Consider the following 24,996-nt stretch of genomic DNA (forward strand, 5'->3'; position numbering starts at 1 on the left):
CTTTCTCACTCTTTAGCCAGGCCAGCTCTCCTTTTGAGCAGTACTTTTTGTGAAAGCTGAACCAGTGGAAGGCACCCATTAGCACTTTCTCACTCTTTAGCCAGGCCAGCTCTCCTTTTGAGCAGTACTGTTTGTGAAAGCTGGGCCAGTGGCGTTCATCTTACCGAGCTCAGTATCTTGAATCCTTCAATTACTGAAATCACTACCTGATGTAAACTGCACTCCTCTGCATGCTGTAACTTTACAAATGGGGATTTTAATGAGAGGAGTGCAGGACATCTCCCCCTTCTTGCGGTTTTGATAACACTTGACAAAATGCTGTTTCTATTTGCAAAGGTCAGTAAAACAGAACTCAGTATATCATGGTGGAGTAGTATGATAACTTTCTGCTTCCCACACATCCTTCTCCTACTAGTGTAGGACTTGATTACTTGCCATACTTTACCTAAGGCACCCCACAGCTCTTCAGCTATTGTAATTTCTCTGCCTTTCTTGCATATTAATTCACATCATGTTTCCAAACAGTCCAAAGACTCTTTTTCTTCAGTCCTACACTTCTGTCCTTGTGGTGTTTCCCAGAAATACTCCATGAATTATAATCCATGACATAGAGGAATTAATAATGTAACTCTCTCCTATTAGCTCATCTGCACTGCTGAAAATGTTCAGTGATTTTTGCATTTATCACTTTTGATTCTCTTTTTGCTTTTCTCAGCATTCACCAGAGCTTCTGGGACTTCCTTCCCTATTCCTTCTTTGCAACAAATTTAGTGTACTTCCTGGTTTGTTACTGGAAGAGTAATATTTCCCATCACTTTAATTCTCCTCCTCTTTCTTCATCTACCAGCCTTACTCATGTTCTCATCATCAGCTGTCTTTTCTTCTTTCACATGATAGTTCAACACTGTAGCCACCTATAAAGGACCCCCACGTCATGATAATATTTCAGACTGTCTTTTATTTTATCAGCATAGCTAATGTTCTCAAAAGAACATTACAGGCAGTAGAGTACAGGACAGCACGCAGACTGGAGTGGGTGGAGAAGAGTGTCAGGAGTGATTTGTGACAGACGAGTACCAGTAAGAGTGAAAGGGAAGGTCTACAAGAGGGTAGTGAGACCAACTATGGTATATGGGTTGGAGACAGTGGCATTGACAAAAAGGCAGGAGTCAGAGCTGGATGTGGCAGAGGTAAAGATGTTAAGATTTGCACTGGGTGTGACGAGGGTGGACAGGATTAGGAATAAGTATATTAGAGGGTCAGCCCAGGTTGGAAGGTTTGGAGACAAAGCCAGAGAGGCAAGATTACATTGGTTTGGACATGTGCTGAGGAGGGATGCAGAGTATATCGGGAAAAAGATGCTAAGGATGAAGCTGCCAGGTAAAAGGAAAAGAGGAAGGCCAAAGATAAGGTGTATGGATGTAGTGAGAGAGGTGGTTGGTGTGACAGAGCAAGATGCAGAGGACAGGAAGAAATGGAAACAGATGATCCGCTGTGGCGACCCCTAATGGGAGCAGCCGAAAGAAGAGAAGAAGCTAATGTTCTCAAAAGTGCACGTGACCTCATTTCTGAATAAACACTGTCAGCCTCACCTCTGTGATTTCCCTGTCCATTCTAGACAGTTTCACTTCCTGGACTTATCATATCTCAGACACTAGCCAGCGAAATATATTTCTGTCATACTGTAATAATGTGAGGGCAGCATATATGTGATTCATTTTTATTGCCCACAGATCTGGTACTACACACTGCCGTCATCCCTTGTACTCCACACTTCCCCGATAACCTTCCCTCCTACCATTTGTGACTCCTCTACATCGTCATTACCAGCCATGCTTCTCTTCCCATCACTTACTAAAGTTCAAAGTGACCTGCAATATATTTAAGCTAAATTCTCAGTATTCCTTTCTATTCACATGTAGACACAAGCAGGACCTGGAAGAACATCCACCCATGTAGTCACAAAGCCACTTACTTTCACATATTCATGTTCCATGCAACAGTCACAGAGTCAGTCACAAAGGTCCCTTTTTTCATTTTCTCTTTCCTTCCTTCTCAAAAACAGCACTAGCAGTACTTCTGAGAAAGTCACTAGCCTATTTACATCCCTGCAGAGCTTCAACAGGCTCACTGCTCTCTGTGCTCTTTAGCTCAGCTATCTCATCTGTTAACCCGTTTGAAATAATAATGTGACATCCATCACTCCATTTCTGACCTGCTATTAACAGAGCTTGATTTGCTGTGTCTAGCATATGACTTTTCTGTGCATGTTGGTTGTACGGTACAATACAATCAAAAGCATACGTGCATATGGATAATCAAGCGAGCAGAACCTTTATGATGCAGTACCATGCAGAAAGGGTAACAAGTAATATCACAAAGTAGCTCCAAGAAAAATACGATGAAAAGACTAATATACTTATTTTGATTGAAAAATACTAACAACTGAAACTATATAAAGAAAAAATATAACCTTCCATGATTAATAAAACTGCTCATTGTCTCAAAGCAGAAATGATAAAAGATATCTTAAGGAGCAAATAATCATCACAGTGATCTCTTGGTGACTGCTTGCTCTTGTTATCAGTAAAAGATTATCGAACTACACAATGAAAAGTCTAATGAAGGAAGCAAACTAAATGCTGCAGTACTATATTCCATAATAAATATGTAGTAACAAACATAGCACAAACTCAGCATGCAGATGAGAAAATAGGAAATGTTACTTTAAAAACTAATATAAAATGTAACAAAACACAATAACATTGATAGAAAGACACAAACTGTCCAGATATGACTAAATAAAGATGCCAAAAGAAAAAGACTAATTGTCTTCAAGTCTGAGTGCTGCACACTACCCCATGCAGTTGCCCACCTTCCCCCCACCCCCATGCCCTTCTCCCACACTTTCTCTGCTCTGTCTCAGGCAACTCCAAACTTCTCTGATGATCTACACTATATCACTGCCTCAGGCAACACATTCAAGCAGCCACCATGTCCCCTTCTCCACAACCTCTGTCTTCTTTGGGTTCTCCCTCATTTCACTATGTCTAACTTCCTTGAATGTTTGACCAGATGAAACTGATCAAAGCTTCAGAATGGCAAAGCAAAAAAAAAAAAAACAAGCCCACCCACATCCCCTCTTACTTGATATATATAAAATGTATGTATATTGTGTGTGTGTATACACACACACACACACACACACACACACACACACACACACACACACACACACACACACACACACACACGGTTTACTATCACAATGCCGATGTGCAATTGCACGGCTATGAAGTATTCGAACAACAGATGTTCGAATACTTCATAGTTCGGCAGGTTATGTGAGCGAACGTTATCATTGCAAATGGACTGTGCATTCGCAATTATAACGCTCGCTCATGTGAGGGGATCGTGGTACAGTGCGGTTAGAGAAATACATCCTTTTCCTCACTGTAGTGCGATCTCGGATTTGGAATATTAAGTTGGGGGTGTGGGGGTGCAGCCACAGGGGTGCAGGGGGGCTTACCCCCCTGCATAACTGTGAGTTTAGGCTAGTTAGGTAGGGAGTTACGGGACGGGTGGGAGTGCTGTTGATTGTCAAAAATGTCACGAGTGACATTTTCGACAATACACAGCTGTTTTCGACATTAGGGACATACAGAAATGTTCATTTCCGATGTTTAAATTCGAACATGAAGACACTTTTTATTTTATGATAGTAAACCCACACACACACGCACACACACACACGCACACACTAACTCCGTGAAATATGTATGCATAAATACACACACACACACACACACACACACTAACTCCTTGATCACACAATCACAGAGAAATGAGAAAAGCTCACATACAATAAATCATTGCTGGTGAAAAAAATGGCAATTAATCTAAATTTTATTTTTATTTATTTATTTATGTGCATTTTGCTTAATACATTTGGGAAGCTTGTTCAGCCTAGAGGAACTAAATTTAATGACCCCTTGATCACTTTATCATCCAACAGTAAAATATCCAAAACACAGTGTGTAAATATCATATTCACATTTACTTTTTCTTTTAATAAATATGTGCCCAGTTTCTGAAGTCCCACCACATCCTTCACTATTGTGGCAACCCTGCATTACATACTCTCTCCATTTGCTTTTCCTCATGTGAATGGCTTGTGGAACAGCACTACATGTGACTTCATCATTACTCATTACAATTGAAGATGAGCCGCAGATTTCTAAAATATAATCTTCCCACTTTGTAACTCAGCATCCTACTGTACTTCACCACTGCCATTTCACATCAAGCATGATTTAGTTTACAAGTGACCACTATTTCCAAATGCCTTTCTTTCTCTGTATTAGTTTAGGGTTCTCCACCAGTGCTCTGTATTTTTGGGGATTCCTCCCACAGTAACCTTGCATTTTTCATCTTAAATCCCAGTTTTTACCTATCTTTCCAAAATTCCAGCAACAAATGATTCTCTGAAATAAATAGCCCCGGTCCATGACTGCTGCACCAACCTTTTTTATTATCAGCATACAAACTGACCTTAATCTGAAAACCCTATGTGATGTCAAACACAGAAACACTAAATAGGGCTGTACAGGATTGAACCCCATAGCACTCTACTATTCACTGATGTTTCTCCTGAAAGTTTCTGTCTGGTAAAAATGCCACCTCTGATCAGATGGTTTCTGATCCATTCTACTATTTGGGGAATATCTCCATGCCATATATTTCTTACTGTCCTCTGAGGCTCAATGTCAAAGGCCATATTGATCTTCAAATACAACACATCCATCTGATCTCCCTTGTTCGCCTCAGTGGTGTCCAGTTATAGAAACAAATCAGTCTGGACAGGTGAAATGGTGAGACCTCTGCTGAGAGAAGCAATACCATCTAAAATCAGACAGAGAATTAACATTCAAGAGCTTCACCAGTCATACACCCCAAATCTTTTCAAGACCCTCCCCAGAATGGAAATGAAACAGCAGATGTATAATTAACTGACTTTTCACTAGACACATCCACATGGAAGGGTCTTCCAGCACCATAGCAGTTACTAAAGACAGACTACAATGTTATGCCAGGGTCCAACAAATAAACAAAACTGTCATTTATTTTTCTGTGTCCTCCATAGGACCTGCCAATGGCTCCCCTCCATGTGACCCCACTGGCTTATTTGTTACTTCAAAGGTGAAAGCTGGGAATCTCTAAACTGGCAGAGAGACCTCTGGCCTATTCATTCTGATTCAGACTTCTTTGTTAATCCCCCTGAAGGTTGGATTTGAGAAGTGGACCAGTTCACTGGTTCCTTGATGGTCCCCATCCCCATTCACCCTAACCCTTCCCCACACATAGGCGACAAAGAGACTCATAAATGCTTCTTGGGTGGGAAATGATATATGTGCTCCCACCCACATCATCACTAACTCAAAAGCATGCATTGTGCTAAACAACATAAATGCCTGCCATTGCTCCTCCATGAGCAAACCACCTATCCACTTGTATGCATCACTAATGTGGCATGCTGGACCACATCCCTCCCCCAGGATGGACAAGCTGGCATCTGTTAATCATATCTATCATCCTATTTTCAATTCTTGAACACCCTAGGAGACAGCCATTATCTGATATTCTCAAGGAACTCTCTGAGTTCCTTCTCTATTTCTTCCTTATTCTCTTCCATCTGTGCTTGTTTTTCTTCTCCATGCTGTCCACACTGGTACTCCATCTTGTTGCAGCTGCATAAATAAAGAGAAAATGAATTTTTGTAATTTTACCTGACCTGCAACATTTGTGAATTTTTTTCTATTTACAATAAAAGTAATTTTCTATCTAATGCTTCTATATTTTGTAGCGTGTCTGAAAATGTATTCCCATATTCTGTTTGAGATCTGTGCCCTTTTTTGGCACCTTCACAGGCCTTTAATCATCCTATCTTTCCCTGTACTTTCCCTCTGTATGCTTTTTTTTTTCTTTTTCACTGACAAGTTATTTTACCTCCCTCTTTACACCCCACCCCCATTTAGGTAGGCTGGCTGCCTCCATTTCCCACATATCCTTCTTTTCATGATATCTCACTCATTTCTTCTCTTCTTTTTATACAGTTCCACATGTAAGACAAAGGGCGAAAACTGGGTAAATTGAAGATGGGCTATAAATACTAAGGTGGATCAAACACTGATTATGAGGGAGGAAGTCAGATCAGTGAGAAAAATTATGTTTGGGACACCTTATGGGGTCAACACTAGCACTTGGGCTTTTTACCAGATATCACTATTAGAATGAGAATGTGATTATTTTCAATTATGCCAAGATTACTGCAATTGTGGAGAAGAGGAGAAAAAAACCCAGACAATGCTATACTGAGGCTGAGAAAATGAACAGAGAGACAAAGAGAAATGGCATTGAGTCATGTAGACAAATGAAAGGTTATGCAACTTGCTTACAATGTTCCTAAAGTATAGCACAGATGGGAAGATTCTGACAATCATTGGAGAGGAAAAGGATAAGGCATTATTATCGCACTTAAATGAACCGTTGCTGAGAGCAAACTTTGAAAGCATTGGAAATAGCTACAGAATGTTTTGTCATCTAACAACAAGAAGTAGAAGCTAAGACTACTGAACTCCTAATATTAGTGTAGGGACTTTGGTAAAGCCATACTTTGAATGTTCAGTTTTGGAAACAAAAATATATCAAATGGATCAACTGCCATATGAAGAGGAGCTAGAAAAGTTTAATTTAGAGAAAAGAAGTATTATACAGATAAACAGGAGAATGAGGGAAGGGATGAATGGACTACAGTGCATGAAGATGGATGAGGGAATAGCTCATGTGTGGCAGAGTGAACTTGATGTAAAACACAGAAGTAGACCACAGATAAAATGGTGAAAACAAAACAGCTTACTGGAGGCAACTGTGGAACTAATGGTGACGGATAACTTTAAATTAACATGACACAAATATAATAATATATATAATAAGGTTGAAATGAAATGGGGGAGGGGGCAGTTTGAATGTCCTAGTTACAACACTTGGACAGACTCACTAAAAAGTCCTATTTACTTTACTCTGTTGGCAAAATTATATTTTATATATTATTTACCATTGTATTTGTGATCCCAGATCTCTGCCATAATAGTATGTCATACAAACATATTAACGATGTAAGTCAAATAAAATATTAATATTAATGTTAAACAATATTTGACTATATTAACAGTATACTTATTCATATCAAAAATATTGACGTTTATTACATATATGTCTTCATGTGAAGTTTCTTATCAAATGCTATTTGTACTGATTTTAAATGCAATGCAACTTTTTTCTTTGCATAATTTAATATGGAAGAAATCTCAGTTGTGAATATTTCTGAATTTTTTTTTGCATATCTGAGTTTAAGTAATATATTTAGATGTTATTCTGACAGCTCAGCTATGATGTACACTCAATATGTGGTTTTAATTAGTGGATACCAAATGTTTCACTAGGCTAAGCCAATAGACTGTCTGATGTGATTAATAGCTGCTAACTAGGACAAGCACGCAGAACAACCCTTAAGCTGTATTCCATCTTTGCTTAGTTTTCTGAGTGCATAGATGTGTTCGGCAGGTCACTGAATACTGTTTTCATGTGCCCACTGCCAAGGAGCCAACAGGCACATAAGAACTGGCAGTAAGGTGCACATTTTCAGATCTCACATTCAATCAAATGAACTCAATTGCCACTTCCAATCAGTTCTCTGTTTTTAAACCTAGAAAATCCAATTTACAGATATCTCTGCCAAGTCAGAACAATCACTGACACTGGACATGGAACACTGACAGTAAGCAACTTACTTAAAAAAACTGCTGGAACTGCTGACCAGCTAGATAGATAAATAAGTAGAGCAAAAGATAGTGCCATGATATTCTAGTTTTGACACAGATCTTCAAGGCTGGGTGCTTTTTTCTTTATGTTTTACTCCCTATGTTTTTTAATGCATTCTAAGCAGCGTAATATACACTGCATGTTTTTAGTTAAACCAGAATGCATTTTGCATTAGTTTCTGTTACATTACTAAGTTAACCAAAGTTTTAATGCTTTGGGTATGCTGTTTGGCTACCTTGTACAGAAAAAGGTGCATTCCAAATGGCCAGCCACAGTTCCAAACACTACTACTACCAATCTGCAAGCAAACTGTAGACCAGGGGTGTCCAACCTTTTCAGTCGCAAGGGCCGCATTGAGTCAACAGAAATGGTCTGGGGGCAAAAAAAAAGTCTCTCACATAAACTGTAGAGCAAAAAAAGGTCTCTACCGATAACTGAAGAGCAAAAGACCACAGGTATATGACTAATACAATCTATTTTTTAAATTTAGTCCAACATTTGTTTTGTCCACAACCAGAGTCATGAATGAAAGGATCTTAGTGCCAAGCCATTCACCTAGTTTTCAAATAAATGCATAAATATATATACATGCATACATCATGCTCCACCAAATCATGCTAAAGTTACCTGCTGGTATCAATTAAAAAAAAACAGAATAAGACACAATGCAATTTCTGTTTTGTTAACCCCTCACTTTCACTGTAATAGACATCTATAAAATACAAGAGGGGATAAAGGGAGGCCATACCTGCTTACAAATAACACTAAGGGCAAAAATGAAGAGCACATGCATTTAAACATGGGCAAAATATAATGCCCCACTAACTACAGACTCAGGAAAATGATGATGACTGTTTTGTAAAGACACAAAGCCCACTTCAACTCCCTCACCTTTGTTGATATTCTTAAACTAATGTGCAAATACCTTGTGGATAGTGGTAAACTGGTAAGTAAAGAGTCATCAGAATCATAAAATATAACATAAGTAGACTGTCTGTTGTGCCTCCTGTTTATTATATAAGTAATTACTCACTGTGTGATGCCTCAGTCTTCTTCCTAGCCACCACTACCCCCCCCCCACCCCACTGCATTTAGTTTGTCTAATCTCCACAAAGCCACAAGGGGTGCTGTTGTTGCAAAAGTACAGATTAACCTATTATTTCCCAGGGTTGGGAGCCAAAATGTCTCTGTCCCACCTGCTTTCCTGTGTTGGCCTTCTATTAATTTGTTGAATCCAGGTCACCAGTTTAACAGGCTAGCATCTTGCTCTTATTGACCAGCCACATTGCAGTCCTCTTCTCTTGACAATACAAACATGGAAAGTTTGTTTTTCTTAGAATAATAATGGGCAATAAAAGAGCCATCATGACAACTGCACACACACATATTTTTATTTGGCAGCAGTGGCAAATATAGCACAAGTTTTGTCAGTGACACATAAAAGAACAAACAACAACATCCAAATTAATTTACTGATGGAGACACAGAACATACAAAACAGGATGACTGCACCGGGTGTTGGGGGAGAAAGAGACATAAGTACAGTGACTTTGGGTTAAGATTTCTGCCTCATATTTATGCAGTCTAAATATGATTCAATATTGATCTCCAGTCACTATCTTTAATAGATTTTACATATTCTCCATTTGTCTGTATGGGGTTTATCTGAGTGCTCTAATTTCCTACCAAGCATGCTGGTTGATTAGCTACTTCAAATTATTCATACAGGTTCATATATAAGTACTAGACTAGCTGCCCTTATGGCCCATTTTAAGCCACTAAACAGTTTCCATCATAGATGACAATCAATCCCTGCACCATGTGTCAAGTTAAATACCTTACCCATTATGGCATCCCCCAATATTTATAGACATACTATGCTATATGCACATAACATAGGTACTTAAAATTTGTTGTCAAATCATAAAAATATCACTGAACCAAAGATTACACAAGCTGATTCTGAAAGAATGTGTGCACAGTAGACATTAATGGTAAAGCCCCACTAACAACACACGAGTGGCAAGTGAGATAATAAGGTTTAAAAACATATGAAATGTATTCATCTAACAACTTGCACAGCTAATATTTGTTACAAGAGGAGCAGAACTCAAGCAATGCACAGCATTATAACTCTGCCAGCATCACTGGGACTGTGAGATAGCAGGCACACATCCAATAAACAAAAACAGGTAAGTTTGACAAACCACAAATTCAGCTAAGGCTGCTATAATACATGCAAGGTGCACACTAAACTAATAAGAAACTGCATTGCTTACTAACACATATATAAGACATTTACATCTAAAGTAGAAATTAAAGCACTTGTAATGTAAAAGTATTTGGTTTCCAAACAAGGATGGCTTGATAGAAAGCAAGCTTCCCAGCTGTTTAATATACCAAGGAAGCAAATGCAGATGTCTAACATTCTAATCTAGTAATGTTCAATGCACTTAAAAGGGCAGACTAGATAGACTTATTGACTCCTTCTGCCATTAAACAAATGTAATGCAATTACCACAGTGAGAACCAATTATTCGGTTTACAGGTGGTAGAAGGAAGAAAAGGGTGGAGTGAAGGCAGCTGCTTACAGTTAGATTCAGCATCTGGGCAGACATGACAAACTAGCAACCTCTTTCTACCATTATGTTCATATGTGTACCAAAACAACATTTTAATTGCTTCTGTCAAAAGAAAACTATAACCTTTGGATCACTTAAGAGGCTAAGCATGGTCCCTCACAAATGATAAATATGTACTAGATATAGAACAGTGCTAGATAATGGTCAACTACTTGGTACACAAGTCTAGTGTCAGACAGTTTAGCTCAGAAAGTAACAGCACTTCTGAGCAAGTGTCTTAACTACAGAGTAAAGGGACACTTCTGCCCAGTGTGCTTACCCAGTTACACAGTGACCACTGTGCACCATTCAACTCTTCCCCTGTGGTATGCATCCTATCAGTACATTCTCACAGATCATAATTCCTTACTTTACATCCCAATTAATGCTGCCCTCATCTTGCGATTCTACAATCCCCTTAGCATCAGTCATACTGTACCATACAAACCCTAACTGACTGTACAAAATATGTCATGACTTTACATATTACTCTTAACCCTCTGGGATTCTTAATTCACTTCACCTGACTGGCTGCTTGTCTTCTGCTGAATCTTTCTCTTAATCTATGTTAACTCACTTTCTTCACTAATCTGCATACTGACCAATCCCCTCTTCTCTTCCTGCTGATATTACTCTGATCTTTCAGATCCATTATTCCTACCCTTTTTATCAAACCTGCAATTCAGCTTTCTTTTATTACTTTTTGTTTCCTATGTCTCCTTACCTTCTTTAAATTATTCCAGAGGCAATCTAACTATATTACCTCTGCTTTCTCCTACCTCTTACGTATTCCTATACCCAAAACTAAAGCATTATGCATGTGACTTAAGAATCCTGGTTGTTTTAAATATAAAGACTTGATTTTTTTGCCTTCTTTGTGTTTTAAGACTACTTATCCTAGTATAAACATTCATTATTTTACCAGAGCACATTGGCTGTAATCCTTCTAAGTAGGCTGTCTGCATTGCATAAACTCGAATTGCAGAGTATAAAGTGAAACTGCATCCTTTAACCAAGAAATTACTTAGCTTACCTTTTACTGCTGGAGATGTTGTAGTGTAGTCTGTGAAATAAAATAAATCCTCTCTCTTCGCCACGATCAGCTCCTTCCTTCAGCTTTACTTCAATATAAAAAACGACCGAACGGTGTTGTATAAGATACATATACCAGCGGAAAGACGCTGGCATGAACGAAAACTTAAATTTCAATTACATTTCAATTTAAGGGTCGCTGAACGCATGGAAGAGCTCTGAGGGTCGCGATGCATGTGGCAGGCGGTTGGACACTCCTGCTGTAGACAATTTCTCCTGTAGTGGCTGTAAATGGAGAAGTGTAAAATGAAGGGAAAACATTTTTTTTTTATTTTAAATACATTTAATTCCAAAATGGTTTCTTGATTGTTTTAGTCCATTTTGATTGATTTTATTTCCTGCCAACATGGCAAATATAGAAAGTTATTTTCTGGAATTCAGAACTTGTGCCTAATATTGAAACGTACAGGCAGAGAGTGAGGACATCTGAGTTAGCAAAATGAATGCTGTAATGCTCATTTTTAATTGGGCAGTGGTTATATTTAAGTGGTTATAATAATGGTGCATTTGATCAAAAATGGTATAAATGATTTAAGCTTTTTATGGCTCCAAGAGGCAGGCCCTTGATTTCCTAGTCTCCCATGTACCTGTGTTATTTGTAATAAATGAGATTGTTATTGTTTGCTGAACTATACTGCGGTGGTGGTGCTGCGGTAGCGTTGTCGCCTCACAGTAAGACATCCTGTTCGATTCTCAGCTAAAGCGTCTTCTGTGTGGAGACTTGCGTGAATGGGCGTACCTTCGTTGAAGGTTGTGCGTCAGGGCTGGCAACTCGGCATGTAAAAATCTACTGCCAATCATTAGCGGACCGGAGTTCCACTGTGGCGACCCCTAACTGAGAAAAGCCGAAAGACCCAACATTATTCTTTGCTGAACTGTGTTGTGTGAAAGTTATTTTGTATGTGTGTGTGAACATGTGCATGTGTGAGACCAGAGAAGGAAATGAGACAAAGCTGCAGGAAGATGTATTGCACATGTCAGGTAAGAAGTGAAGTACAGCAGGGAAGCCTAGAAGCAGGAGGAGGAGGAATCAGAATAAACAATTATAAAGCAGTACAGACTAACTAGAGAGCTGCAGACATTGTGGCTGCATCAGTACTGATAATGACTATTGATTAAAGTGTGTACTTTTATATTCGTCCTTGAAATCATCATTATTACATATATACTTTCTGAGCAAATCACTGATCACTGTTATACCAGCTATTATTCTGTCACACAAGAGATGAATAAATAACTTGTATCCCTTTGTCTTTGTTATACCAGGCGTACCATATCATAAATAATGTGTAGAAATGGCAGTAAAGATCACCAACCAGACTCAATGTCTCAATAAACTCACCTAAAACAATAACAAGCAAGCAGAGTGCCTTATCCTCAAAACTCTGAATCACTACAGATATAAACAAAAATTATCAGGATTCATATACCTGAGAAAATCAAAGAAAAAAATCATAAAGAATAATAAAGAAAAGAAAAAAAGTCATCCATACCCACATTTCTCTTCTTGGGGCTACTGTGCACAGTTTACCAAATTATGTGTTTCATGTAGTCTTTAATACATATCAAACCATATCCTATCTGATACAACTGTGACATTCAACTGATCAGTAAATATTTATAAAATTATAATTTCATTTGATTGCAACATTTTGAACCTGTATTAGTATGCATCACAATATATCTGTGGTGAGAGCAACAGGGAGTGTGCCAATAATCACAAACTGCTTTTCCAGTCCAAGTTTGCACTAGACGACAACTCTGGAATTTTTAAGTAAAAATCATTTCCTTTTCATGTTCATAATCTGCTGATTTTGCAAATGGGATGGGAAAAGGCATACACATACATAACCACAGAAAGGGAGGGTGAGGAATAGAAAGAGAACTTCCAGCACTTAATGCCAACTGTAGCTGGGAAATCAACTCACTGAATGAACCTCTGAGTTAAGCAACAATACTCCTGCTTTATATCCATTATAAAAAAAAAAAAGGCAACATGAATTCTAAGCTATAACTAAGCAAAAAGGACATATATAAACAAATGCATTAATCCTCGTTCATATAGGTGTCTACAGGATGCGCACGATCATCCATATATTTATAAGTCTTTTGCCACTTTCTTGAAGTATGCAACCAGTAAATAACTCATCTGCAAAAGAAGACTTCCTCATGATGGCACCTCTATACAGTATTGCACATAGACTAAATATTTCTTTGGTTAATGTTTGACAGCAAGTCTGGCTACATTCCCTCAACACTTACTGTAAGTGGACTCCTTTCTACACATGGTCATGTGACTCATGCCTAAATCCCCTGAATAATTGATCTTATTCCTTCTGTTGAGTTCTTTGTTATGCTGCTTCTCTAAAGGCACCCACACAGTCGTCACTCTTAACTTGAATGGTCGCCATTAATTAAACAACAGTAAGCGAGCACCATTCAATAAGTATAGCAAACCAATGCCGGGTCATCATTGCAGGTGGAGGTTTTATTTGTTTACCAGTTCCTGTGTGATTCAGAGTTTGTTTCATTACAGCAAACCAATGCAGTCCATGCGCAAGCCTCTAGTGATGTTCCCATTAGCTCAAGCACACCTTTCCTAATCAGACCCAGACTGCTGGACTCACCCATTGGCATAAGATGGGGTTGAAAACTGAAAACTAAGTTACCAAGGTGAGTTCCAAAACACCCCAACCCTGCAGACTAACATACGTCACATGTCTAATTTACTACAGATTAGCGTGCCGCCTAATATGCAAAGCTATACAAACACCAGTCTTAATTAAAGGTGCTGCTTCCTACTTTCCCTTCTGCATTGTTTTTTTTTTTGAAATCTCACAGGTTTCAGAGACTGTGACTCAGACACAAAGCTGATGTCATCATGCACTCCCCCATGCAGGTTGATGACGCTGCAGGATACGCTGGCGATGATGTGATGATGCCAGCCATTCTTTAAAATTGTAAATAAATACAAAAAAAGAAATCGGGACTTGAAGGGGCCACTCAGAAATTCGTGGCACCCCATTATTTTGCTCCCAAATCTGGTAAATTCCAAGGAATTCTGTATGGTTGAGATGTATGGTCCAATGCAGCTAAACTCATTTTCGTGAACTACAAAGGAGAAGGGATCCACGGCATACAAGGCATCCTTGGGTCCCGCTCTGATGGATCTTTTGCACATCCACAAAATATAGGTATGCAAAAATATGCATTGATACCTGTACATAAAAACCTGCACTGGCTGCAACAATCACATTTGAACATCCTTTAAACAGAGATATTCTAATTAGCTTTTCCAGGAAGTCTTTTAAGCTAAGACCTTCTTATATACACCATTTGTGAAGTCCCCCATTATTCTGGAGGGATACAGAAGGCTGCTTTACTTTTAGAACATACTTATCTTGCTCTTGGCTGAATGAATTGATTCAAGGATACATCTGAGACTACTGAGGATTTCTTCTCAATGGCATCCTGCCCTGGTGAAAATCACTATGTGGTTATTTAAATACAAAGGTCTGAAGTTCATAAATTGTTCTGGCTGAGATAACTGCAACAAGGATTTTTTTCCAAAATAAAATCCTTGAGTTCTATTGAACTAGTAGGCTCAAAAGAAGGAATGATCAAGCTTCCTGTTACAAACTCAAATCCCAAACAAGAACCACAGGAAGTCTTTGAGTCCTGAGATGAAGAAAACCATCCTGGCTTTGGGAGGGGCAACCGGTAGATCCTAATAAGAATAAGGGTAATGTGCACAGCTGTAGAAACTACAGAGGGATAATACTGATCAGTCATAGCATTAAGTTATGGAAAGAGTAGTGGAAGCTAAGTTAAGAAGAGAGGTGATGATTAGTGAGCAGCAGTGCAGTTTCATGCCAGGAAAGAGCACTACAGATGCAATGTTTGCTCTGAGGGTGTTGATGGAGAAGGTCAGAAGGAGTTTCATTGTGTCTTTGTGGACTTAGAGAAAGCATATGACAGGGTGCCTAGAAAGGAGTTATGGTATTGTATGAGGAAGTCAGGAGTAGCAGAGAAGTATTTAAGAGTGGTACAGGATATGTACAAGGGTAGTGCGACAGTAGTAACGTTTGCGGTAGGAGTGATGGATGCATTCAAGATGCAGGTGGGATTACATCAGGGATCAGCTCTGAGCCCTTTCTCATTTCCAATGGTGATGGACAGGTTGACAGACAAGATCAGACAGGAGTGCCCGTGGACTATGATGTTTGCGGATGACGTTGTGATCTGTAGTGAGAGTAGGGAGCAGGTTAAAGAGACCCTGGATAGGTGGAAATATGTTCTAGAGAGGAGAAGAATGAAGGTTAGCAGGACTGAGACACAATATATGTATGTGAATGAGAGGAAGGAAGGAGGAATGGTCAGGATGCAGGGAGCAGAGCTGGCAAAGGTGGATGACTTTAAATACTTGGGATTAACAGTTCAGAGTAATACTGAGTATGGAAGAGAGGTGAAGAAGAGAATGCAGGCAGGGTGGAATGGATGGAGAAGAGTGTCAGAAGTGATTTGTGACAGATGGGTACCAATAAGAGAGAAAAGGAAGGCCTACAAGATGGTAGTGAGACCAGCTATGTAATATGGGTTGGAGAGGGTGGCACTGATGAAAAGACAGGAATCAGAGCTAGAGGTGGCAGACTTAAAGTTGTTAAGATTTGCACTGGGTGTGACAAGGATGGGCAGGATTAGAAATGAGTATATTAGAGGGTCAGCTCAGGTTGGATGGTTTGGAGACAAAGCCAGACAGGCCAGATTGCATTGGTTTGGACATGTGCTGAGGAGGGATGCTGGGTATATTGGGAGAAGGATGCTAAGGATGGAGCTGCCATGTAAGAGGAAAAGAGAAAGGCCTAAGATAAGGTTTATGGATGTGGTGAGACAGGACATGCTGGTGGTTGGTTTGACAGAGCAAGATGCAGAGACAGGAAGAAATGGATACAGATGATCCACTGTGGTGACCCCTAATGGGAGCAGCAGAAAGAAAAAGAAGAAGAAGAAGACAGCTTTCTGGTAATGTGCTTCTGTTTTAAGAAAATGGAGGTAAGCCACTTACATCAGCCCACTATCGGTAAGCATCACACAACCACACTGCCACTTCAGTCACAACACACCACAAAGCCTACAACTTTTTCTGAGACTGTAAAAAAATTGCCAAAGCCTCCTAGAACCCACTCATGCTGGAAGAATAGATTTCTGTCCCAGAGACTTCCCATACTCTGAAACAAACTACCCATTCATGTCAAGCAAAGCTCTTCATTGACCCTCTTTAAGAAAAATCTTGATGACTGGATGGGAAATAGAAAATTCACCCCGGAGATCACTTCTGCGGCACTGCTTGACAGGGGCACAGGAAAATAATTTTCTTTGGTGGCAAAAGCCAGGGAAACCTTTTGGCTAGACTTATATAGGCCCCAGGCCCAATAGCCTAGTACCTACCTATGAACCTATGATGATGTCAGCCTTCAGCATACCAGGCCATACCTATGCCTTCTCCACTCCCACATACTGCAGCTCTACACAGATCACCCAAGAGTCACCAGAACAACAGACCTGAGCCCATATAGCCCACTAAGTTTGTTGCCACACAGGGAAATGTCTTATTCACAGGTGAATTTGTAGTTAAGCATACATACTCCACACTCACCAGACTGGACAAGAATGGGGTGACTGTAAGCTGCTTCTCCATTGCCAGGATCTGTGATGTCAAAAGTGTCCTAAGGTCCCTTAAACTAGACAATTTTAATATACTCTAGTAGTGGCCCATGTGGGAGTGAATGACCTGAGGCCCACTATGCAAGCGGATATGCAGAGAGACATGCTGGAACTCGCTATGCATATGTTAGGGGCAGGAGAGACACTGGTCTTGAGTAATATCTTGTCTTCACTGAGAATGATGCCCTGATACCACGACAAGATAATTGGCTAAGTAGTTGGTGCCATTGTAAGGGGATCCAGCATGTGTCAGCCTGGGATGAGATAGTATATAACACTTCCTGTTTTACCAAGCATGGCTTACAACTCCCACACTGAGGGCTGCTCACTGGCTAAAGCTTTTACCAGCATCCTAGCATCTGCACAGAAAAGTCTGAACCTATCCACTCTGAATATAATGAAAAATTCAGGAATAATCCTCTCTGGTGGAACCCCCATATTAATACATTGAATAAACAAAGAAGGACAATAATAAAAAGTTATAAGAAATCCCCACCCCCTTGTCACACCTGGCCACAGCTTTTGACACCATTGCCCATGCTGGTACAATCGAAAAGTTAGACAAACTTAATGTCAACCCCAACAGTGGCCACTGGATTGCAAACTGGTTATCCAACAGATCCCAGGTAGTGAGACTTGTCGGTACCATTCCTGAACATAAAATTGTAACTAGTGCTAGAAATGTTATTCCTGTTTAGACAAGACATGTTCATAAGAAACCTAAGTACTTATGTGAACAAATCTCTCTAATTTAATCATCATGTTTCCACCCTAGTCAAGGAATCTTTTTATCTGGTACAGTGCATTAACAAGGGAATACATTCACAATTCAAAGATGTCATCTTACCATTGTACTCTTCCTTTATCAGGCCCATCAATAAATACAGTGGTCCCTTTGGTGAGTACAAATTCAAGCATATCAATCAAATGGACTAGCTCCAACTTTTTTTTTCAGTAAAATTTCAGTTTATTGCAGGCTGTTCAACCATAATAATTGTGTCGACTAAACAACTAATTTAGTATTTACACTGATTAAAGGAAAAACATGTCAGTACATTAGTTACACACCTTTAACACAATGCTCAACAAAGCAATAAATATAAAGTGTACAAATAAAACATTAGATTATTGGTGCATGGAGAACATACTTGGTTGAGAAATGTTGGTGGTGTCTTGTAACAAACTGCTTCCATTTAGCACATTTATGTACTTTCACTTTAATGGTACAATTACTCAAGTTAAGTTTAAGAGAGGCCTGCTCCTCCATCAACGAATACAAGTCACTTTAAATAAGAGAGAGGTTAGAGTTCCACTTTTTTCTAATGGATTTCTTAGCACACATAAGCAAGAGAGATTCAACAGATTAACATCCAGGTGATTCAAATTAGTAGATGAGGGAAGAAAAAGAAGGAAAACCTCTGATTTAATATTTACCCAGACAGACCAAATGCAATCACAAATGTCCAGGAGCATCTTTTTAAATTTCAGAAGTGATGATCAAGACTAGAATATGTGCATACAATCTCCAATGGCACCTAGCAGACATCGCCAGCAGCATGGATGGAAACCAGGAAATATCCTGCTAAGTTTGGCTGGTGTGCAGAAATAATTACATTAATATTACCATCCAAAGAAGTAGGACTTGCAGAAAAGTATAGCATACTTTGGGATTAACAAAATTTGCATCCAATCTTCCTTGGTTAAAACTTATTCCATAGGACCCTAAGCTTATCTGCTACATCCACTTTCTACTAAAGTATCCCTTTATAGACTTAAGATATAGGACTTAAGTGTGACTCTTGTTTGCCACTAGCTTTTAGCAACCACTCACCTGGAGTCATTTTGTCCAGCCCATTTTCAGTGAGCTTCAAACAGAGTCATCTATACAGGCCCAACCTAGCAACCAACAAAAAGAAATCTTGAAAATGTTTACAATATATTTGGAAAGTCTCCAGTAACTGCTCCCAATACTATAAATCCCTACATTCCGTTAGGTCTTGTGCTATCTCTGCATCCCAGGCTGCCCAAGAGATCCAATAGGGAATATATCTTTCAACTAAGGGCCAAAACCTAGGGAATCAAATACCTCACAGTTTGATAAAATCAAGGATATAAGAGGTAAAGCATTCTCCCTAAGCTCAGTTTTCTTCTTAAAGAGAAGTTTATCATACATATTAGAAACCCACCTGTTACATCCAATTACGTGCAAGCATTTCTTCCATATTGCCTGCTTACCAAGGTCAATCAATTCTCCAAACACTTTAATTCTGGCTACCTGTAAGTATAACTCAAAATTAGGGGAACCTAAAGCCTGCTATTTGAGGGGAAAGAGTGAGGGGCCCATCCAATCCCAGGCTTCTCCCCAAACTAAATGAAATCCCTAATATAAGACTTAAGTCTGTACCAAAAGGCATTGGAGGGGAGCAATGGTATGCATTGTGAGGCATATATTAGGGAAAGGCTATACCAGTAAACTGCATAAACCCATTTTACCATATCTTTGAATCAAGTTTCCATGGGTCTGTATGATACAGTGTCCTTTCCAGGCTTATGCATTAAAACTATTATTGATCATTCCAGTACTTTGGGGAATATCCTTCTTGAGGGATTTAATTGCCAGTAAACAAAATTGTTTAATAATTTTTTCTTCCTTTTAGATTTCCACTAGAATGCAATCTCCACCAGGGGTTTTACCATGTAACTTACTTTCTAATGAGTCCTGAATTTCAGATTCCATTATCAGGCATAACAACAGGTCCCCATCCTCCTGATTTAACTTGGGTAAAGGGAGAGGATCCAGATACTCCTTACCTTTTCCCTTCCAGACATTTGCTCATCTTCACCAGAGTAAAGTTTGGTGAAATACTTCTCAAGCACTGGCATGATCTCTTTGGGGTAGAGCTGTCTGTGGATTACTGCCTCCTACAGAAAAAAAAATGTTTCATCTGTGTTGTAAAAGGTGGTCCTTTGCATAGCTGTAGGCTGACCCTCCAATGTCTTTTGAGGAACTATTTAGTGGTATTCTAACCCAGTCTAATGGGAAAAATATCAGAGATTACTATAAGGGTAATGACCAGAGAAGCAATCATATGACAATGTTCTTTTGTTATAAAATTTTCGTTTATCCTAGAGAAGTTATGGAATCTTGGGGAATAACAGAATTATATCTTATTCGATAATTTCAAAAAATGATAAACATCAATCATTCCAAACATATTTATATAGTAAAGAAAAAAAGTTTCCCCAAGTATGTAAGCACTTTGGACCTTGGGCCTGCTGAGACCTCATTATAGGAAAAAAAACATATTCCAATCCCCCCTCCCAAATCACTACCAACTCCTGAAAAGAGAACAATAAGTTAACAAGTGTGTCTATTTCTTTTGTGAAGGCACCTGGGGGTATATAATCATTACTGAAAGTGAACAGCAACCCTCAGTATATTCCTTTTTTAACAAGACAAACCTCCCTTCACTGTCTACCAATGCATCACATGGTTTGATGGGAATATCTTTTCACCAAAGTTTAATGGCATCTCTTTTTCTACCTAAATCACATGGATAAGAGGAAAAGTAAGTGTTGGCATATGCCCCACTAATAAGTTTTCCATGCTTGATGTCTGTCAAGTCTGACTCTTGTAAGAGCAACAGAGTATTTTTTTTTCAAAACCCTTCTCCTCTTAGACTGATCAACAAGACAATTAACATTCCAACATAAGACGTTCAACAAATCTTTCAGTATGTGTAACCACAAATATATAACAAGAAATGGGCGAATAAATGCATGCAGAAAAAGAAAAAAGATTAAAACCACTATTAACCAAACTGGATTATGTAATAACATATCAATCTTATGGCAGTACAGAGTTTTTATCCATGCACTTAACCTGTGTAAAGACTTTATCAAATTATTTACACTATTTATATACAAGGTAAAAGTAAACAACACAAAGAATAAGCAAAAGGTCAGCAATGAGCATTTAATGGCTGTTGTATGAACTGATGCTGTCGAAACCACTTCAAGCATGTAAAACAAGCAAGAAAGTCCCGTTAGACACACATCTATAAGCCCTTGCCCAAACAAATGTCATTAGAGACTCATTTAAAGTTGATTCCATTTAGCCTAGTGGCACAAATGATAAAAATAATAAGGACATTAAAATGTAAAATATGGGAAATTAACAATTGATTAAGTTATTCAAAACCTTCAGGAATGATTTCATTTAGGTCCACGGCTTAAGATTGAAGTCCACCTGACTTTTGAACAGAATGTGGCTCTGTGGGCTGTCTCTTGTTTGTCAAGAAACCATTTATCGAACACTGGAAAGGAATCTATCAGCTTAGGCATAGAATGCCTTACATTATCATCTGAAGTTGCTGTATTAGGGAGAGAGACAGTAGCACAATTCATATCCAAACTGGAGGAATGGGCCAACTTGTTTTTTGCATTATCCAGTGAAAGACATGTCACCTGGCCCCCTGGAGGTGCCACTTTTAAATTTCTCAGATATAACAGATAAAATGTCCAAGTACGTAATTCGCACTGTCACATGGCTGGCTGGAATTCAGCAATTATGGGATGCATGGCTAGTGAACAGTCGTGTACCACAAAGATTTTATGCCCTTGTAACAAGCAAATGTTTACCAAGAACCTATGAAGTTCATAAAAACATTTTCTTTTTACTGCATCATTTAGGAGACATAAATCTATGGGTTTAGGAGTGCATTGATTTGTAAAGACAAGTATCTAGACCCTACAAGCTTGCTCTAGTACCATATCCTCCAGTGGAATTCCCAACCATTCAGATAGCTTGTTCTGGATAAAGGACATGCAGTCAGTCCCTTCAAACCTCTCAGGGACCCAGTTTCTTGTGTCAATTTCTGTCTTCCATATCACTTATTTTCTCCTCTAACAGTTCCAGTTTGGCTTCATTATTTTGAGTTCTTTGCTGGTTTTCCTGAATGCTCAAATCATGCTGAACGAGCTGGTCTGAATAATCTGAGACTGCAGCTACAAATTCTCGAACCTTGTCATTGGACTTGCCTATATAGTCCAAGAGAGTAGTGTTCATTTTGTGCAACTCATTCATAAGTGAATCAAACTTGTAGTCATATTGCTAGTCTGCTAGTTAAAGCAACAGCTTGAAGCAGACAAAGTAACATGCTAGCATCCCTGTTTACTGTTGAATCTTTGGGAAGGCAAGAGGGCACTACAACCTTTTTTCTCCCTTTTAGACTGTTGCAACATCCATAGAATACCTCTTACACTGTCCAATAGTCTGGCCACTTCAATTTAACATAAAAGATCTCTAGGTGGACTCAGTCAGATTAATAAAGTATTGGGCATAGCTTGCCTGAAGCAAAGACTTCTCACATGCTCCCACTCCCACTGAAAGTCATCAGACCTTAACAATTTTTAACCAAAGAAATTAAAGGCCTAAAATCCTTCAACTATCCATATTGATTAGCACAACTCTCCTTATACTCTATAGCTTACCAGCTGCACAGAAGTGACCTATTTCTCATTTTGCAAGCCTTGAAATCTTATTTGTCCACCTATTTTTTCACAAAGCTTGTGGATCCACAAACACTCAGTCTGGAAACCCAAATTATTCCCATAAATATACAAGACTCATTGGAGATGTAGGTTAATAACTCCAGGTATTCCAGCCTATGGAATAAGCTATCCCTACAGGTCATGCAAAGTATTACTTTGTCTGCTCTTAATGCTACTCTTGATGATTGGATGGGTAGATATAAACTTACAGCAGGCTTATCATATATGGTTGTGCTTGACTTGGGAGGTAGGCACTATTATGTACTCATAAAGGGTGGCAGAAACTTTTTTAATTGAGTCCATTTATAATTGTATATGGCTAGGCCTCTTCTGGTCCCTGCAATCATTTGTCTAGTATTGTTCCTGTGTTCCCATAGTCCTAAGTATGGCAATCTTGGAAGCCCTGTCATCTGCAACAGCTTCTATAAACCTTTTTTGTCTAAAAAGGGGTAACAACTTCTGAAAAAGGAGTGAGTGAGATATCCATGCCTTTTGACACTTTGAAATACTGAAGACAGCTGGCTTGACTTAGGTAATCATCCAAACAAGTCTGGTTATGTATTCCCATCAGTCTTACATAAGCAAAGTGCCTGAGAGTTTATGAATATTCTGGATGCAGCAGAAAGGCCAAATGGCACGGAATTGCTTTCCTAATAAAAGTTTGCAACCAGTCTGAGAAACAGTATGTCCTTCTTATCCTTCTGTTACAGCATGTCCTGGGTAGAGAATATCAATGGTTGGGGGGGTAGCTGTTTATTTGAAATCAATTATAGAAATGGCTTACGAAGAGAGTTGGCCTCATTCACTTTTCTGAATATGTTTTGGGGCAGGAGTGAAATCCACATCTACCATCCACATGTGTATGTGTTTAAACTTCAGCAAGATGATTAATCTTTTTTTTATTTTAACAATGTAATCAAGAAAGAACACACTGAACTTGACAACTAGTTCCTCTGGTTTATGAAGAGTCTTGACTTCCCAAGGAGGCTAACTCTGTCATCCATTTTCCATCACTCTTTGGATTTGATGTGCCAGTTAGATAAAGTTATATTTGAAAGGATGGTATTCCAACTAAATATGGTAGTTGTCATGGTGGTAGTGCCCGTGTCATGGTCTGACCACTGTCTGGTTTGGTTCAGCCTTGGGATCCATTGACTACTTCACCTGATTTAGCTGACTAAATGCAGAGCTTTAGCTTTCATTACAAATATAGCAATTAAACAATTCTCTTTATTATGTACTTAAATTATGTAAAAGCATATAAATTCTCAACTTGATTGCAGAAACATTTTAGTGATTATAAAAATCATGGCAATCGATTTACACAAATTCTTCTGTATACTGCCAGTAGATTTATGATGTCTGTTTAGTTCCTAATATTCATGACTGCCATCTTTTAATATGTCTGTATATGTCTCCACTCTGGTTATGTAATCATGGAACTTGTATGTCTCTAGATATCTACTGGATCAAATTTCTCTTGTATTCTGCTTAGTTGTTTATATATAGTTTATATTGTTTTTCTTACTTGTTTCCCAGGTAGAGCATTGATCTCCATGGACCTTTTTCAGTATAATTCTGTAACTACATTCCAGTTTTTATCTTGAAAAGTTTACTTATTGCAATTATCCAAAACTGCAGTAATAAAACTTCAGACAGAGACATGATTGTCTTATTGGATTAGTTCTCACTGGAGAGCACTGTTGATGATCATAGATACTTGTAATGACTTACATAGAAGCCGACTCCACTGCTCTGGAATGACCTGATCCAGTGAGTGTAAAAGGCTCATCAGCTAATCTTAAATACCAATGCTTTTCATACTTAGATCTCTTTCAACGGAAGACTTCACTCTCAACAAACACCACCACCATAGAAACACTAACACCAAACTATTAGGAGCTATAATAGACAATAACCTAAAATTGACCTACATCATCACCCAGGTCATCAAGATAACTCACCAAAAGCTGGACTTCCTCTACTTAAACATGCCCTACCTCACAAACTCTTCATGAAAATCCTAAGCAACATCCAATACCTTCTCCCATCTCTTCTCTATGTCTCACCCATATTAACCAACATTCAAGCCACACTACTAAATAAATTATTGGCATGCTTTATC

The 24,996-nt window shown here is 38.8% G+C and overlaps 1 protein-coding gene across 1 annotated transcript in view; it reads right to left on the reverse strand.

The window, feature by feature from the left end:
• The window catches only part of LOC122798075 (serine/threonine-protein kinase Nek11-like), an 818,720-nt gene that overhangs the window by 737,727 nt on the left and 55,997 nt on the right, over nucleotides 1-24,996 (reverse strand). The window lies entirely within an intron of this gene.

Source organism: Protopterus annectens, chromosome 3.part1 (genome assembly GCF_019279795.1).
Source record: "Protopterus annectens isolate FY-2018-M chromosome 3.part1, PAN1.0, whole genome shotgun sequence".
NCBI classification, from domain to species: domain Eukaryota; kingdom Metazoa; phylum Chordata; order Ceratodontiformes; family Protopteridae; genus Protopterus; species Protopterus annectens.